At 37.3% G+C, this 20,135-nt stretch overlaps 1 long non-coding RNA gene across 1 annotated transcript; it reads right to left on the reverse strand.

The window, feature by feature from the left end:
* Positions 1-17,769: 17,769 nt before the first annotated feature.
* On the reverse strand, positions 17,770-19,071 carry LOC131607199 (uncharacterized). The gene is made up of 4 exons (XR_009285223.1): positions 18,749-19,071; positions 18,626-18,651; positions 18,344-18,516; positions 17,770-17,903 (listed from the first exon to the last, which is right to left on the reverse strand). It is a non-coding gene; the product is annotated as an uncharacterized LOC131607199 (long non-coding RNA).
* Positions 19,072-20,135: the final 1,064 nt, after the last annotated feature.

Consider the following 20,135-nt stretch of genomic DNA (forward strand, 5'->3'; position numbering starts at 1 on the left):
TCCTCTTCCCTCCACAATTCAAACGACACACACGCTCATTCACCACCTTCACCTCTTCACACACTCTACCATTCTTCATTCATCTCTCTGAATCATCTTCTCCATTCCTCATCATCTTCATCTACCAACCTATCAAACCTGCAACCTCTCTTCTCCGTCACATTCACTCATCTTCCACCCTCACCACTATACGCTCTCACCATTGTTGTTAGAGTCTCAACATCTGAGATTCTAACAACAGAGCTAAACTCCACTCAATCCTCTCTCAACTCATCCTCACAACGCAACGACCACACAGAAATTCAGAAGAAAGAAAAAGAAGCAAGAAGAAGAAGAAAGAGGAACGATACGCAAGAAGGGAAAGAACAAAGGAGGTTACCTGAGACGGAGGTCCTCTCCTTCTTCGCGACGTTTACTTCACGAGAGTCGTCGTCTTCATCTCACCGCAGGACTTCCTTCTCTTAAACTCCGGTCTTCGCCTCAGGGTTCGTAATCATGTCTAAGGCTGAATCAAGATGGAGAGTTGGATTGAGAGACGGAGAGTTGATGACCGGAGCAAAGAGGTTCATGGCGGCGCTGTAATTTTTGATCGGAGAATGAAATTTGTCGCCGCCACGCCATTGTCCCCGTGAGGAGAGAGAAAGGTCATCGGAGTTCGCGAGTTGTTTTAGATCGGAGAAGGAAGGATGACGCCGGCCGCCATGCTCGTTCGCGAGAGAAGGATACGAAGAGAGGAACTGAGTCCAGAGACTTCAATCGTCACAAACAGATAAACCCTAATCCCCTTCTTCTTTCCTATTTTAATTTAATTTTTTTTTTTTTTGTTAATTAAATCTGATAATAGAAATAGAGCAAAAATTCTGAACATAATTGTCCATGGATCACAAGTATTGGGCCGGAACGAATTCATTAGCGCACCCCCCCTGTGGCCCATATTACGTTTTTGGAAACCTGAATCGATGGGAATAGTGAAAACCGGACTTGGATCAATGCACCTCCCTGGGCCATATCCACACGAAAATTCTTACCCACACCCCACCTGGCCCGTCATACCATCGTTTTTGGCATAGAAGAAACTGTAACAAAAAAACTCCCATGGGCCTTTACTTTCAATGGGCCCAGCGCCTGAATTGCTTCCAGCACCATCATTGTGATTTCACACCTCCCTGTTTCACACTTAATTGATTGATTTTAGGCTTTTTTTTTACTTAGTTCTTTTTATTATATTTTTAGGTAATAACAATATATAGAATCATAATTTTGTTAGATTTTTAGGTAATAAAAAATGACACATAAAAATAATCACAAAAATAGTAGTTTTAGGCTATTTTGTTTTAGTCTTTTACTTGACTTGTAATTCAATTTCTTTCACAAAAGAGCCATATAAAAATAATAGTACTTTTAATTCACTTTTGTGCTATATTTTGACTTGTTCTTTTTCAGGCTATTTTCAATATTCAACTTAGCGCTTTATTTCATGTTTCTTTTAAAATCCCAACCTTAGGTAGAAACCATGATAATATTAGGTAGAAATTCCCTTTCTTAGGCTAGTTCTTTTTCTTTTCAACCATAAAACACTCTAAAAACACTTGAATAAACTCCCATAAAAAATACCCAGAAAACTCATAAAAAATGACTAATAAATACTTTGACTAATAAAAAGGGAATGATAGCTTGTAACTTCCCTTGCTTAAGGGATGTTCGAGTGCTTGGAGCTCCCTTGCTTAAGGGTTCCATTCAGGCGTAAGTTCCCAACCTTTAAAAAAACACAAACCAAAGCGTAACTCGAGTTTCCCTTGCTTAAGGGATTTCCTCGAAACACTCAAACTCTCTCTCTTCTCTCGCTTTCTTAAGGGCACCGTTATTTCCGCTCCATTGCATCCTAGGCTGTCCCCTTGTGCAAGAGCGCGAACGTTAACGCCGCTCAACTAAAAAACACAAAAACAAACAAAAACTAAAGAGCCGAACTACGGCGCTCTGATTCCTGAAAAGGATACGTAGGCATCAAGTCGCGGGGCTTGAACGAGCACACTTGTAAATATTTCCTTCTTTTCCCCGTATTTCTTTTTGCATTCATTCGCATATAGACATAGACATAGTACACACCCTTTAGATAGAAACAAACATAGGTGGATACCATCGAGTACGATGGGCGCGAGGGGTGCTAATACCTTCCCCTTGCGTAACCGACTCCCGTACCTTGATTCTCTGGTCGCAAGACCTTGTTCCTTCCTCTGTTAGGTTTTCTGATATTCCTTTCCCTTATGGGATAAATATATTGGTGGCGACTCTGTTCATTTTTCGCGAGCGTGCGACAGCTGGCGACTCTGCTGGGGATTACCTAAGCAAGTCGATCCTAGCCTTTGTTTGTTTTATTTTATTGGGTGTTTATTTGTTTTATGTCTATATCTTGTATATATGTTTGCATGTTTATTTTCTGCTTGCATATCATGTTTATTTCTGCTTGCACATCATGCATATGGATTATATTTTGTGTTCCTTGGGGTCTTCTGTTCTGTTTTGCAGGTGGGGGGTTTGTGTGAGGTAAAAGGCCCACTACCCAGGCCAAGTGACACATAGGATTAGCGTGGATGCTCATGTTGACTACCGTAGCGCTTGCTATGGATGAGTTCAATATGGGGTACCACAACTGGGCGAGGTTCTTTCATGGAACACTGTGTCTGGCACGCTTGTTGCCTCAAACACTTTGTACCCCATGGGAACTGTAGACCCTAGTGACCATTAGGGACCACTTGTCCGTGTCTAGACTTCATACCCGTGAGATTGGGGTGGGACAGGAAACCTTGACTCCTACATACCATTACTTCTTCATACTCGAGGTTGGACCTTTATTTTGTCTATTCTCCTGATGCTTGATATTCTGGTATTCCAAAAAGGCGTCGAACCTTTGATCCTGTGACATTTGGCCTGTACAGAGGTTTCATATCAGTTATTCAGAGGATTGTACAGTGGTTACTAAGATTATATGGACCTTGATCCCATGCCTTTGCATTGCATACCATCATTGTTTCATCCACTTCATTTGTGAGGGATCCTAAAGTCTATTTCCGAAAAAAGAATGAAAAGAAAAAAGAAATGGAAAAGCAAAAAAAAGGGAAAGAAAAGAAAAGATATTCTATAAAAAAAAAAAAAACAAAAAAAACAAAAAACTTTGATTCCAAAAGAGAACAAAAAAGTGTGAAAAGACTTTAGGATCTCTCATAAATGAAACATGCATTCATACTATCATGCATTTCATGGTTCTCTCAGATACTTATGGGACCCTTTCTCTTCAGATTTCAAGATCAACAACAAATTTGACTTCTCACCGCCACGACTCCAAAATCAACTATGGAACAACTCCGTGAGGAAATGGATGAGATGAGGGAACAAATGGGTCATCTTATGTTGGAGATGCAAGACTTGGTCCATAATCAGGATGCACTAAAAGAAGAGAATAGTCAGTTGAAGACTCAGTTAAGCTTGGTTATGGAAATTCTAAAAACAGTACTAAGAAAGGAAGGGGATGTTGTTCCTACTGCTGCAACAGAAGTTGTTGATCCTTTCTCTTCAGTAGGATCCCTTCCCACTCATGGAATACCTCAGGAAGTTCCTCCTCAACTCCATGTGCCATTACCTACATGCCAATCTGTTCTTCAAGGAGGCCAAATGTGTGGGAAAAAGCCTAAGATACCTCAGAGAATTCTCAATCCTATCCCGATGCCTTACGCTCAGTTACTTCCCCGTTTGCTGGAGCTTCAGTTGGTTGAGCTACGAGAATTGGCTACGCCTGAAAAGCTTCCCCCCAACTTTGATGCCAATGCTCGATGTGAGTTCCATTCTGGGGCACCTGGTCATGATGTTGAGCATTGTAGGGCACTGAAACATCAAGTTCAAGATCTCATTGATTCAAAAGTGATTTTGTTCACCCCTGAGGGTATGTTTGTTCGAGGAAATGGGGTTCCAATTGCGGTGGAAGAAAAGGTTGATTCATACTTCTATGTCAGATCTACTTCAAATCAGAAGCATAATGCACCATCTTGGGTTCCAGGTTTCCCACCTCATCAGCTTCAATTTGTTTCACAGTCAGGTCAAAAGAGGAAGACACCTGAACAGAATGGGTACTGGAATCATTGCCATCAGTAGGGTCTACAAATGCCAAGGAGACCACCAAGAAGGATTGACCCAATTCCTATGACCTATGGTCAGCTGCTTTCTCATTTGCTCAAGGATTCTTTGGTCCAACTAAGGGAGTTTAAGCCCCCTCCAACATCGATTCCTCAAGGATATGACTTAAATGCAAGGTGTGAGTACCATTCTGGGACATCTGGACATTCAACTGAGAATTGTAATATTTTGAAACACAAAGTCCAAGATCTCGTTGACTCCAAAGTAATATCATTCACTCCAAATGGCCTGCGCATAAAACGAAGAGTTCATGCCTAAGTGAATGCCCGTATTCCAGAAAGTATCAAAAAAAAAAAAAGAAGAATAAGCCCAGAAGGAGTCAAGTCTCCTCAACTATGGCAATCATCATTTCCTTTCTGTGTTCTCATTTCAAGTATTTCCTGTTTTGTAGAAGGCTACTTCCTTGTTTGAACTCGTTGGTATGATAGATAATGAAAACACCACAAATTCTCGAGCAACTTTGTCAGAATCTTTTTCAAAAAGTAATCAAGAATGTTTTGTAGAAGCATCTCTCATTCTCAAGGTTCTTATGCTCAGTTGTATCCGTGGAGGTTGGTGTTTCAGTTGGTGTTTGAGCTCTCCTTGCAACAAGTAACTTCTCTAAGTTTGGTGATCACGCAAAGTTCCTCCATGTTTGACGGCAAATAATTCTTCAATGAATATGCTTGGGGCTCCCGCACGAGGGATAAGCAAGACGCACTCTTATCTTGAGCATTGCATCATTCGCATTGCTCGAATCCCTAAAGCATTACAAATTCTTGGGTGACTTCGTCAGAATCTTCTTCCATGTGGTAATCAAGAGTATTCTACACAATGCTCCTCATTCTCAAGGTCTCCTTCACCACAAGTTCTCAGTTTGATGACCATGCAAGGTTCCTCCACTTTTGATAATGAATACTTCTACAACATCTATGCTTGGGGCTCCCGCATGAGGGATAAGCAAGACGTACTCTTATCTTGAGCATTGCATCACTCGCATTGCTCGAATCCCTAAAGTAAGGCAAAAGTTTACAATTCATGGATGACTTCGTTGGGGTTCTCTTTTGAAGTAATCTGAAGTGCTTGGAAAGAACTACAGAAAGTATTCAAGAGCAACAAGTCCAGACGGAGTCAAGTCTCCTCAACAATGGCATTCATTTAGTTTCTTCATTGCATTCTCATTTGTAACATTTTATTGTTTGTTTAAGCATTGCTAGCATGTAAAAACTTGTTAATTTTTGAATGAAAATCATAATACATTGTTTATGTTTGTCTTGAAGTAATCCATTCGTTATCACTTATAAAATGTTTTGGCATTACGATACCAACTTTACTAATTGCTTGCTTAGGCAAAAGCTGAGGGAGAATGATGAAAAATAAAAATGCAAAATCTCTAATCGTGTGTTTTTGAATAAAAAACCCTACTGAGGATGTACAGGCATTATTTCAAATCCCCAAACACCGGAGATATAAGGGAGATAGACCCTCGTCAACCCCTTTGAGCCTTGAAGGAGGAGTTTCTTTGCTAATCACAAAAACCCTTATTTTAACCTTGGGGCAGGGTAGTGTTCATTTAACTTGATCGAGTGTTCAAAACTCAATAAAAGGGTATGCATCTAAGGATACAATAATGGTTATCCTTCAAAAGGTTGAGGAATGTCAAAACCGCAATGATTATCCTTATTCCATCAAGAGATCAAGAGATGACGATACCACAGTGGTAATCCTTCATCAAATCAAAGGAGTGAGGCGGTCACGATCACCTCCAACGAATCAAAGATAATGCGAGGTCACACGACTTGTTCAAAAAATATACATAGCAAAAAGAAATGGCAAAAAAAAGATATAAGAAGAAAAGGATGAAAAGAAAAATGACAAAATAAGCACGAAACAAAGTCGATGAAATTGCCAAGCAAGAACAAAGTCGTGTGACAATGAATCAGAAGAATAAAAGGTGAGCGACCGCCATGTCTAAAGAACCTCATCGATTCCTCAACCATTTCAAATTCCTTGTGAGGGATGAACACTCGTGTCGAGTTAGTTGAACATAGGACTGGAGAACATCACGAAGGGGGTGGGTACAAATAATTTTGAGCCTAAAAATCCTTTGTTTTCTAAAAACCGTGAACCCGGCCAAATTACAACCCTTAAAAGTCCTAATTGAAGTAGGGTTTATCTTGAAAGCGCACCCCGAAGAGATAGCGTTTAACTGACTCCCAATGAAGCGAGACTCATATCCATGTTGGTATCGTATGCTTGCTTTATCTTCCATATGAAAAAATTGAGGTTGTGTCAACTAGTGATTCAGTCACAAGAGGTCGCAACCTCATTTCAATAAAAAGTTTCGTTAAACTTCAAGACTAACATAGGCTTTGCATTAGAATCATCATTCTTAGAATTAACATTCTTTTGCATGCAAAATATGTGCTTAACATCTAGGAAATTTTCAAGGATGAGAATCAATGAGCAACTTGATCATGTCAAAATACAAGAGACTTGAGAACTCCGAGGAGTAAAAGCTAATCACTTCAAATGTTGACCATCAAGGGGCAGGTTCTCTAAAGAAATCCGTCGGGCATGAACAGTTGATGCGTTCTTTGATTACTCTATGAGGAAGAGTTTGAAGACTCCGTTGAGCGTGGTAAAGTTGTCTCCATGTTCGTGTGACTTCAAAACAAAGAAGCTTAGGGATTCCAGTAAGATGTACCTAATCAGGGGTAATTAAGTCGAGGTTTGACCTCTCAAATTCGGCATATCTGGGGAAATCATGTCGATAAATCTCTTCAAGCCTTGATCAATCTGGGGCAATCATGTCGAGGAATCTCTCTCAAATTCAACCAATCTGGGGCAGTTACGTCGAGATTTGACAAATCTCTCCAAAGATCCACTGGGGCAATTTCCTTCATGGGTCATGAAACTTGGGGCACGATCTTCTGAGTTTTATTGTCCTCTCCCTAATAGGAGTTTATTTCTCCTAGAACCTTGGTCTCTCCCCAAGCATGGAGTTTATTTCTCCCGAGATTTTGTTCCATTCCTCAAGCATAGGAGTTTATTCCCAACATGGTGAATCGAGGGAATCTCCTCAAACTGAAAATCCTCCAACCAGTAGCACATGGTGAGAAGTCAGAAATCATTCCTCAAGTCAAAGAAAAGTGCATCTTACAAATCAAAGTCCAATATCTATTGGCACCTCCACATGGTCCTTAACACTAAGGGGATTTTCCCTGGTGTTTACCTCACTAATGCCTTTATTTGGCACTCTGCATATAGCGTTCACTACATATAACATTGCATCCTCAAAAGCGTAGCATATCCATCAAAATGGAGCATTACGCCACAGAAAAATTCAAACATGCATACAAAGCATAAGCCAGATAATACAAATCCGCACCCAGTCAAGACAATAATACATCCCCAAACAAAAAGTTGTCCTTACAAATTCTGATTGATATCTGCTACTACATTTCAAATCTCTTCCAACCACGGTGCCGAGGCGAGGTATCTTCAATCTCTGATGAGTGTCTGACACAGTGTCTTCTTTTGTCTCCTGGTGTCGAGTCGATGTTGAGTCATAGATCGTAAGAGATCTTATTCTTTCAGTCCTGAAGATCATGCTTAGGTCTTCTCCTGATGTTGAGTCGATGTTGAGTCATAGATCGTAAGAGATCTTATTCTTTCAGTCCTGAAGATCATGCTTAGGTCTTCTCCTGGTGTTGAGTCGATGTTGAGTCATAGATCGTAAGAGATCTTATTCTTTCAGTCCTGAAGATCATGCTTAGGTCTTCTCCTGGTGTTGAGTCGATGTTGAGTCATAGATCGTAAGAGATCTTATTCTTTCAGTCCTGAAGATCATGCTTAGGTCTTCTCCTGGTGCTGAGTCGATGTTGAGTCATAGATCGTAAGAGATCTTATTCTTTCAGTCCTGAAGATCATGCTTAGGTCTTCTCCTGGTGTCGAGTCGATGTTGAGTCATAGATCGTAAGAGATCTTATTCTTTCAGTCCTGAAGATCATGCTTAGGTCTTCTCCTGGTGTCGAGTCGATGTTGAGTCATAGATCGTAAGAGATCTTATTCTTTCAGTCCTGAAGATCATGCTTAGGTCTTCTCCTGGTGTTGAGTCGATGTTGAGTCATAGATCGTAAGAGATCTTATTCTTTCAGTCCTAAAGATCATGCTTAGGTCTTCTCCTGGTGTTGAGTCGATGTTGAGTCATAGATCGTAAGAGATCTTATTCTTTCAGTCCTGAAGATCATGCTTAGGTCTTCTCCTGGTGTTGAGTCGATGTTGAGTCATAGATCGTAAGAGATCTTATTCTTTCAGTCCTGAAGATCGTACGAGATCCTCTCCTGATGTCGAGTCGATGTTGAGTCGTAGATCGTACGAGATTTTTTTCCTTTCGGTCATTGTTTCATACAACCATTCTCTTTGAAAACCCTGTATTGGCACCGTTACCACGTTACAAGCTATTACCATCCAAATCCATTGCTCACTGTAAATATATCCACCAGAAAAACAAATTCCTCTCTTTCCCCAGCAGATATCAAAACAAAAATAAAGAATAAAGACCACTCCATCTCCTCGGGACAAATTTCGGGTCTTTGGTATTTAATCTTCTTCTACCTTGAATGTTCGAAAGGCTAGCGCCAATCTCACCTTCGAGTATAAGACGATTAAATAGGGGCAGCTGTCATACCCCAAATTTGTTCTACCCTTTCAATTTTATCTGGCTTAGGCTTATGCATTTCACAAGCTCATGTACATACCTCCCATTAGGCTATATAACGCATCATGCATTCATTCATCAAATAAACATATACAAAGCATGGGATCATTTGTCATGGATTAGGGTCTATCTCCCTAGTCATTTGAATCAATACTCTTTAATTAGGGTTTTGAGCTCGCGCGCGTCTCATCAAGTCTTTTGTTACAATGGTCATACAGTAGTTCAAGACTTTGACTCGCTCGGGCAGATTTCTTCTATTACAAGTGTTTGGTTTGATTTTAAAGGTCAAAGAATAAATGGATTGAGGTTCTTAAGGTGCTTTCTTGGAAAGGAGGTATTGTCATACAATTGAGTCCCTCGACTTAGGCTTTGAAGATTTTTATCTCAAGCACAAGCGTGGTTATTGATACATTGATGAAAAGAGACATATGGAGATTATACGCAAACTTGTGGACTTTTTGACCAAAGACCATAATAAACTACCTTGAGTTGTCATCTCATTGATGTGGTATGAGTCAGCATTGCAAGATTGGAAAAAGATTGGGAATTCAAATAGAAGTCATTAATTGGAGAGGATGGTCAAATTACATTCAAAGGGGTCCAAGTTATATTACAAAATACCAACACATGTTCATTTGTATGTTCATTACAAAAGCTCAAAACCCATTACATTCATACCATAGTCCATCAAAACAGAATCTGGACTACAAAAGGGATCTCGTTCATTTATCAAAAAAGAACTCTCTATTACAAAATTACAAAAAATCATATTTTGACTACAGTTGACCAAGGTTTTACACTATTCTGAAACCTATTTCCAATGAGCCTTCAATACCACCATGTTCCTGTTTTGCCTTCAGTTTGCTTTGAATGATACGCGCCGAAGCCGTGCGTGCCAAGTATCTGAAGTTTGTTTGAACCATGACTGCCTGAAATCAACATAACACACATGAAAATCAGCCCAATACAGTGTCCAACATCAAGCACCATTTAAAACTCTCTTTCAGTAACCTACATGTTCATTAACACAAGGACCATTTTATACCATACAGTAGGAAGCAACTCAACACAGTTCAATACAACAGTTCAATACCAAGTGCAAAGTTCATGAGATATACCATAACAATACATACAAGCCATACATACATTACATACCCAATTCAAACCCATCTTCTAACAGCCAACAAACCCCAAACAGTTTTAACTAACCTTCAAAAAACAGATACAATTCCTAACCAACAGAATCAGTTACTACCTACGACTCCCTAACAGAATGTTAACCAATTTTTAACCAACATGAATCAGCAAAAACAGTTTCAAAGCAGAAGCTTACCATTGAATCCCTGTGGTGATCTTAAGATTGGAGACTTTCCGCACGTGAAGCTGATCCCATGACTGAGTATGTTGCAACCTGGTGGTACCGAGCCCTAGAGCTGCTTCTTAGTTGCTCCGAATGTACTGCAGCCGTTAATATGGTCAGCTGGTTGCATCACCACGAAATCGTGACGAGACAATCCTTATGTCTCGGGAAAAATCACCAGCTCAAGCCTGATACAACCTGCATAAACCAAAAAACGATACAAAGACTAACTCAGTTTCTACTTGTTTTCAGCATTAGGAACCAATAGTCACCAACTGCAGTCTTGAACTACCAACTTACCAACAGCATTTAACTGGCCTTTTTCTATTTGATTCACTAACAAAATTTCACAATGAAACTAACAGCCATAATAGAAATAACAGTTATAATCCTTCAATCCTAACATAATTCACTAACCAATCAACCTAACTGTCCTAACAGTTTTTTCAACTAACTTCAAACCTCCCATAATCGACTTTCATAACCAACCTAACCGATTCCTAACAGAACTAACTGCCTCTAACCAACTTCCCAACCACCAAAACAGAATTGTAACCAACTTCTAACCCTCATAACCAACTCTCAATCTCACCCTCCATTGTTCAGAACCGAATCTCTAATCCAATGGTTCAGCTAACTCCACCTCCAACTATAAATCCTCTTCCCTCCACAATTCAAACGACACACACGCTCATTCACCACCTTCACCTCTTCACACACTCTACCATTCTTCATTCATCTCTCTGAATCATCTTCTCCATTCCTCATCATCTTCATCCACCAACCTATCAAACCTGCAACCTCTCTTCTCCGTCACATTCACTCATCTTCCACCCTCACCACTATACGCTCTCACCATTGTTGTTAGAGTCTCAACATCTGAGATTCTAACAACAGAGCTAAACTCCACTCAATCCTCTCTCAACTCATCCTCACAACGCAACGACCACACAGAAATTCAGAAGAAAGAAAAAGAAGCAAGAAGAAGAAGAAAGAGGAACGATACGCAAGAAGGGAAAGAACAAAGGAGGTTACCTGAGACGGAGGTCCTCTCATTCTTCGCGACGTTTACTTCACGAGAGTCGTCGTCTTCATCTCACCGCAGGACTTCCTTCTCTTAAACTCCGGTCTTCGCCTCAGGGTTCGTAATCATGTCTAAGGCTGAATCAAGATGGAGAGTTGGATTGAGAGACGGAGAGTTGATGACCGGAGCAAAGAGGTTCATGGCGGCGCTGTAATTTTTGATCGGAGAATGAAATTTGTCGCCGCCACGCCATTGTCCCCGTGAGGAGAGAGAAAGGTCATCGGAGTTCGCGAGTTGTTTTAGATCGGAGAAGGAAGGATGACGCCGGCCGCCATGCTCGTTCGCGAGAGAAGGATACGAAGAGAGGAACTGAGTCCAGAGACTTCAATCGTCACAAACAGATAAACCCTAATCCCCTTCTTCTTTCCTATTTTAATTTAATTTAATTTTTTTTTTTTTTTTGTTAATTAAATCTGATAATAGAAATAGAGCAAAAATTCTGAACATAATTGTCCATGGATCACAAGTATTGGGCCGGAACGAATTCATTAGCGCACCCCCCCTGTGGCCCATATTACGTTTTTGGAAACCTGAATCGATGGGAATAGTGAAAACCGGACTTGGATCAATGCACCTCCCTGGGCCATATCCACACGAAAATTCTTACCCACACCCCACCTGGCCCGTCATACCATCGTTTTTGGCATAGAAGAAACTGTAACAAAAAAACTCCCATGGGCCTTTACTTTCAATGGGCCCAGCGCCTGAATTGCTTCCAGCACCATCATTGTGATTTCACACCTCCCTGTTTCACACTTAATTGATTGATTTTAGGCTTTTTTTTTACTTAGTTCTTTTTATTATATTTTTAGGTAATAACAATATATAGAATCATAATTTTGTTAGATTTTTAGGTAATAAAAAATGACACATAAAAATAATCACAAAAATAGTAGTTTTAGGCTATTTTGTTTTAGTCTTTTACTTGACTTGTAATTCAATTTCTTTCACAAAAGAGCCATATAAAAATAATAGTACTTTTAATTCACTTTTGTGCTATATTTTGACTTGTTCTTTTTCAGGCTATTTTCAATATTCAACTTAGCGCTTTATTTCATGTTTCTTTTAAAATCCCAACCTTAGGTAGAAACCATGATAATATTAGGTAGAAATTCCCTTTCTTAGGCTAGTTCTTTTTCTTTTCAACCATAAAACACTCTAAAAACACTTGAATAAACTCCCATAAAAAATACCCAGAAAACTCATAAAAAATGACTAATAAATACTTTGACTAATAAAAAGGGAATGATAGCTTGTAACTTCCCTTGCTTAAGGGATGTTCGAGTGCTTGGAGCTCCCTTGCTTAAGGGTTCCATTCAGGCGTAAGTTCCCAACCTTTAAAAAAACACAAACCAAAGCGTAACTCGAGTTTCCCTTGCTTAAGGGATTTCCTCGAAACACTCAAACTCTCTCTCTTCTCTCGCTTTCTTAAGGGCACCGTTATTTCCGCTCCATTGCATCCTAGGCTGTCCCCTTGTGCAAGAGCGCGAACGTTAACGCCGCCCAACTAAAAAACACAAAAACAAACAAAAACTAAAGAGCCGAACTACGGCGCTCTGATTCCTGAAAAGGATACGTAGGCATCAAGTCGCGGGGCTTGAACGAGCACACTTGTAAATATTTCCTTCTTTTCCCCGTATTTCTTTTTGCATTCATTCGCATATAGACATAGACATAGTACACACCCTTTAGATAGAAACAAACATAGGTGGATACCATCGAGTACGATGGGCGCGAGGGGTGCTAATACCTTCCCCTTGCGTAACCGACTCCCGTACCTTGATTCTCTGGTCGCAAGACCTTGTTCCTTCCTCTGTTAGGTTTTCTGATATTCCTTTCCCTTATGGGATAAATATATTGGTGGCGACTCTGTTCATTTTTCGCGAGCGTGCGACACCAGGGAAAACACAAACATCCAAAACATTTTAATTTATGATAATCCGGGCTAATGTGGAGTAATTTGGAATAAGGTGACTTGTACCCAAGAATTGGAGTTGGGAGACGATTTATGAGGTAGGCTGCAGTAGTCATGGCGTGAGGCCAATAGGTGAGGGGCAAGCCCGAGTGATGAAGAAGAGAGAGACCGGTTTCGGCAATGTGACAATTCCGACGTTCAGAGATTCCATTGTGTTCAGGTGTATGAGGTGGGGTTGTATGGTGACTTATACCATGAGTGCTTAAAAAAGGATGAAGTCCAATGTATTCATCACCATTATCGGTGTATAAGATTTTAATTTTGTGCTGATAAAAATTTTCAACTAGTGATTGAAATTTGGGAAATATATGTTGGACATCAGATTTATGTTTTATTGGATATAGCCAGATATAACGAGTAAAATGATCGACAAACATGCAATAGTAACGAAGACTATCAATAGATAAAACAGGGGAAGTCCATACATCTGAAAAAATTATTTCTAATGGATAAGAAGATTTAAGAGTAGATTCATGAAAAGGAAGTTTGTGACTCTTACTAATTTGACATGAATTACAATCGGATTGTGAGAATTTATTTGAACCCAAAGAAAAATGTTGTTGAATAAATTTAAAGATAGAGGATGAAGGGTGCCCAAGCCTATGGTGCCATGATGCAGAGGAGTCCGCGCGGACGGTATGGACGGATGGTGAGGAGGTGGGCCAGAGATAAAGTCCATCCACACATGAGCCCTTATGGGTTATTTGGCATGTCTGCAAGTTCTTTACATGAAAAGAGTTTGGCAGGAAAACAACAGCAGAGTTAGTTTGTTTGGTAAGTTTAGAGACAGAAATAATTTGTTGTTTCATGGAAGGAACACACAGAGCATTAGACAAGGATAAATCATGAAGTAAAAGTGTTCCAGAATGAGAGATGTTTAAACCTGAACCATTGCCCATGAACAGCGAGTCAGGACCAGTGTACGGATGATGAAGTGACATATTTGCAAGATCGTTGGTTACATGATGTGTTGCTCCACTATCAACCAAGAAATCAGTATGAGATGGACCAGCAGCTGCAATGTTGGCCTGAGCTGATCCAGTGTGAGCAATAGAGTTCCGAGACGGCGGCGGGATACCGGGATGCTGCTGCTTGAAAAGTTGGCACTGAGATAGAACGTGTCCTTTGGCATTGCACCACTGACAGCGTCCAAGAAACGGTTTGCGATTGCTGGTGTGTTGATTAGACGGTGCAGGGAATTGACCAGACCGAGGCTTGTTGTTATAGTTGGGTCGAGCCTGAGCATTCAAAGTTGTAACCGGGGAAGGAGTTTGTCTCTGAGCAGCAACAATAGAGAGTTCTTGGATGAGAAGTTTCTCGAGGAGATCATCAAAGTTAATGGGAGTATCCCTTGCATTTATTCCACCAATGACTGCTCTGTAGCCGTCGTCGAGACCACGCAAAACATGGTCAGTCATGTCTTCAACCGAAACAGGAGATCCGAGTGAAGCAAGAAGGTCTGCTGTTTGCTTCAGAGAGTGCATATAGGTTGTGATGGATTGGGTACCTTTGGAAGCCATTCGAAGAAGCTCTTTGAGTTGTTTGAGATGGCTGCAAGAGGCTTTGGCATATGTGTTTTTGAGGAGAGTCCAAAGACTATGCGAAGTCTTTGTCTGAGACACTAGAGAGGCCACTTCATTGGAGAGAGTGGTGAGGATGGCGCCATAGATGAGGCGATCTTGTCGACGCCATGTTTGATAAGCAGGATTTGGTGTTGTCACTGAAGGTGTTTCAGTGGTAGAGATCGTTGCCGGCGGCGCGGGAAAAGATCCATCTGGATATTTTAGGAGATCAAAGCCATCAAGAAAAGCTTCGACTTGGAGTTTCCAATTAAGATAATTGGTGCGAAGAAGCTTGGTGACACTGCTAAGAGTGATGCACACAAAGGGTTTGGATGGCTCATAGGGGTTGGTGATGTAGTGGGAACTGTCGGTGGCCATGGGAGATGAGGTTGACGGCAAGAATGAGAAACGGCATTCTAAATTAGAAGGATAGGGCTGGATCGTTTCCAACTGATACCATATAGAGAGTTAGAAAAGTGAATGTAATTGATAATTTCTATTAGTTTACAGCAATGTTTATATACAGGTTTGATAAACCTAATTTGGAATGAATCAAGGTAACAAATCTCCTATTGATTTTCCACTAATTTAGCTATTAACTTTTGACTGCAAAATAAGTAAATAACAGATTTGTAAATCTGCATAATTAAAGGAATTATAATTCTAATTATTATTATTGATAAAAATGAGCAAATATTTTAAATTCATATTGAAAAATAAATTTAGTTTAAATTCTTCTTATAAGAAATTATATCTTCTCCTTTTTAAGGTTTCTATAGCAAACACATGGTTAGGATTTAACTATAGTACAATTTTGAAAGAAAAAAAACAGGAAAATATATTTTTGTTGATATGAGTTGTCAAACTGCATGCACAGGAAAACATAGAATGCTAGTACATGATATCTGCAAAAGTAAATTAAATGTGGGTCTCAATGTATTTTAGTCTTTCTAGATCTGACATTGAAATGACAACATGTTGGTCTTTTAATAGTAATAATATATTGAGTATCTCTATCTTTTACATTTTCAATAATGAAATATCACATCAATTTTGATCTCATATCTTTATTCAAAATAAAGTGTTTTAATGATCATAAATGAAATAATAAATAAATTATTTTACATTATTATGAATAATATTAATAAAAAAAGGAGACAAAAGAGATAAAAAAAATTTAAAAATATAATTTATTTACTTCATAAAAGAAAAATAGACAAAAATCAAGAACTAATCAATGTATTTTTTTATCAAATTGTTTTATCAAAATTGTTTACAAACTATAATATTATAAAACAACACCAAAACACTATGCACTCCCACAAATTCAAATATTATATATAACTCATAACACCAAACCAAAACTATAATAAAAAATTTTACCAATTAATTTCAAAATTTGACCAATGTATTATTCAAATATGATATATTTTTTATGAGATAAAAAGAATAATAAAAGATGAATTACAGTGATTTAGTTATATAATACTCAAAATTTAAATATTTCTCCATCAATTTTATTTATTCATTTCTTTAAAAATATTGTATTATTTAAATATGACATTTTTTATGAGATAAACAGAATAATAAAAAATGAATGTTGATAAATATAATACCAAATTCAAAGTGATCGTATGACATATTTTAATGGTATAAATTAATGATATAAATTTTTTGTGATCACAGGGCATTATTTTAATGATATGATTTAATGATATAAATCCATAATGATCACAAAACATTATTTTAATGATATAAATTTTGATAAAACATCATTTATAAAAAAAATATTAAAGAGAATGATAAATCCAATTAACCATTATTTATAGTGATCTTATAAAAAATCATAAATTAATTTAAATTACTATAAAAAGAATTAAGTACAGGTTACAATGAATTGATTGTGGAGAAAAGATGGAGTTGAAAATTGAAATAAAAAATAATGAAGTAGAAGAAAAATAGTGAAGGCACGGGAAATGAAGATTGCTTATACACACGGATAAGAAAAAAGCGTATATGTTTTAATTTTTTATAAGAAATACACTTTTTTATTTCTATAATATATAGAATCAAAAGTAAGTTTATGTAGTTAAACTTGAATCCGACCGATTTTATATATATATATATATATATATATATATATATATATATATATATATATATATATATATATATATATATATATATATATATATATATATATATATATATATATATGGGATGTATCAAGTAGGAGGGATTTTAAATAAGAGATAGGAGGATTCATTAATAACTATTGGATTTGATCAATGGTCTTGATGAACATTTATGGACTTAACTTCATCAAGATCACTTATCAAATCCAATGGTTATTAATAAATCCTCCTATCTCTTATTTTAAAATCCCTCCTACTTGATACATCCCCATATATATATATATATATATATATATATATATATATAACTATTGTTTTAATTTTAGCCTATTACTATAGTGAAAACGTGTTTGACAGGAAAAATGGAGTCGTGTGCCTCTTTTCTTTTCATGATGTAGCCTGCTGTAGCTGTCCAACTCCAAGCAAATGTCTAATCTCTCTCTTATCACAATTTAATTTTTTATAGTATTGAGATCCACCATCACTCTCACAACTTTCTTCATGTTATCATTGTTTCACTCATCACTACCACCAATCTCACAACTTCACTTTTATATTCTCCTTTTGTCATCAATACAATTAAAAATTCAATAATATGAAAGACAATAATATAATTGGAAATAAAATATTTCAAGATGCAATTAATATTAAAGATAGACAATAATATTGTTTTCATATTAAAGATCATAATAATATATTATTGCAGTAACAAATATAAACAAAGGGTACAACAAATAGAATAATAATAAAAGTTGCATTAACATAAAGAACAAATATCCATTTTGAATTAATCTATAATTGATTACAATATAACAAATACTATTGATGTCAAATTCATAATCTTCTTGATACCTCTTGAATTTGGATACCATCCTTCCATTGTTCCATTTCATAATCCTATTCAATGCATATAACAAATTAAAAATCTCAAACATAAATTAAAAATACAAACTTAAAAATATTTTAAAAAATAATAATTATTTGACAAATCTTTGCTACATTTAACTTACAGAAAAATAATTAGGATAAAAAATTTATAGTTGTTGTTACAATTATAAATAAATGTTAACATATCGATTTATTTAACAAATAACTCATTGGATTGGCTACCCAGTTATAAAAAACAATTGCACACTTACAAAAGGCTTTCTAAAATAAAATAAAAATACAAACTTATTTAAATGAGGGCGAAAAATTGCAACAGTAAAAACACAAAAGTTGAGCAAGGTGAAATTTGAAAGATGAAAAAGGCGAGATCTGAAAAACACAAAAGGAAAAAAAATCGAAAAACCGCAACATCAACAATGGAAAACAATGGCAAAAGTGAATAGAAAGACCTTGTAAGTATGAAGAAGATGAGAGTTGATTTCAGATCCGATGTTCCCGTGATTTCAATTTCAGATCCGATGTTCCCGTGGTTTCAATTTCAGATCCGCTAGAGGTCGTTTCAATTTTACACGGTCTCATTCCAGATCTGAAAGTTTTTGCTTCATCTTATTATAGTCAAGATCTGTGAAAATTAGCACCAAAATTATCAGTGAAATGCAAATAAAATAATGCTTAAAAAACGAATAGAATAAATGTTGTATTTTAAAAAACAACATTTTTTTAAAACTCACCGGTAAAACCGGATCCAGCCTATAACCTGGAAAATAAACCACAAAATCATCAAATCAACCACAAAAATCCTATCTACATAATCAAAACCTTAAGTTTATAAGAAAACCAAACAAAACCCATACTTTTTTAGCTTCAAAATTCACCGGCAAAACTCGATCCGTCTATAACCTGAAAAACAAACCACAAAAGAGTTAGAAGAGGATGGTGATGTTGTTATTACAGAATGAAGGTGAGGAAGAAAAAGAAGGGGGAAGGTTGAGGTAGAAGACTCAGTCGTCAGATAGAAAGAGAAGAGAGAAAAAGAGAAATAGAAAGATTGAAACAATATGAAAGAAGAGAAATAGAAAGAGATGATGTAGCAAGAGAGAGAAGACATTGTAAAAACAGAGAAAGGTGGAAGATGGGTTTGAGAAATCAGAGAGATGGAAGAGAGAGAGACATCAAAGAGAAAAAGGAAACAACCCGTGAGTTAACTTTAGTTGGAGTGTGGGAATTGATAAAATTGTGTTTTCAAGAAAGATTTACAAAATATATTATTGGAAAAGCTTTTACTTGGATTTATTGGAATATCTTTTAGTTGGTAGATTGGCATACATGCATAGTTAGCAAGAAAGAAAGAAGAGCATTCAAGGTACCCACGTGGCAGCCTGTAGAACAAAACGGGTAATTCGGTCTTTTCCAAAATATCTAACTTTCTTATATTGTAGATTAGCTAATAAAAGCACAAAAATTTGAGGAGAAACTTGCTCATAAAGCGTTAAATTATGACCTAGATCACACCCCATGTTGGCAAGTACATCTGCAAAAGTATTTGACTTACATAAGTAAGACAAACTCGAACCTCACAATCCAGTTGGAACAACAGCTGAATTTGTTGTATCAATCGCATTTCAATTATACTACCCTGTCTAGAATCCATTATATTTTGAACATCCACTTTGAAATTTATATGAAGCTCAATAGCTCGAAACTCAAACTCTTTTACTAATCTTAATCCTTCTAGCATGCCCTAAAATTCAACAATATATGCACTACAAGAATTCAAATATCTTGTGAAGTCTTCGAACCACTCACTCGTAAAATCTCTTAAAAGACCACCACATTCAACTATCAAATCATTCTTACTAGTTTCATCCGTGTTCAATCTAACCAACCTGAATAAGAAGTCTGTTTTATTTTCTTAGCCTCTTTGGCCAACTCCATCTTAATTTAAACATATTTACGTATTGAAGGTTTTAAAGTCACTCATTCTCTAAGTTATGTTTGGACGAAATGCCATTCTCTATGTTGGAATTTTCTCTGTAGACCCCCCTATAGGAAGAATCTCCAGCGAAAACCCAAAAATACTCCTATTTTGGAAATACATTTTCGAAGTAATTTTTTTTTCAGATTTTCCCAGGATTCGGAAATGCATCTCCGAAAACATCAAATGGGGGGTGTTTTCAGAGATGCATTTTCGAAAACACCTTTTTCACATTTTTGGGTGTTTTCGGAGATACATCTCTGAAA

This window comes from Vicia villosa, linkage group LG5 (assembly GCF_029867415.1).
Source record: "Vicia villosa cultivar HV-30 ecotype Madison, WI linkage group LG5, Vvil1.0, whole genome shotgun sequence".
In the NCBI taxonomy this organism is placed as follows: Eukaryota; Viridiplantae; Streptophyta; class Magnoliopsida; order Fabales; family Fabaceae; genus Vicia; species Vicia villosa.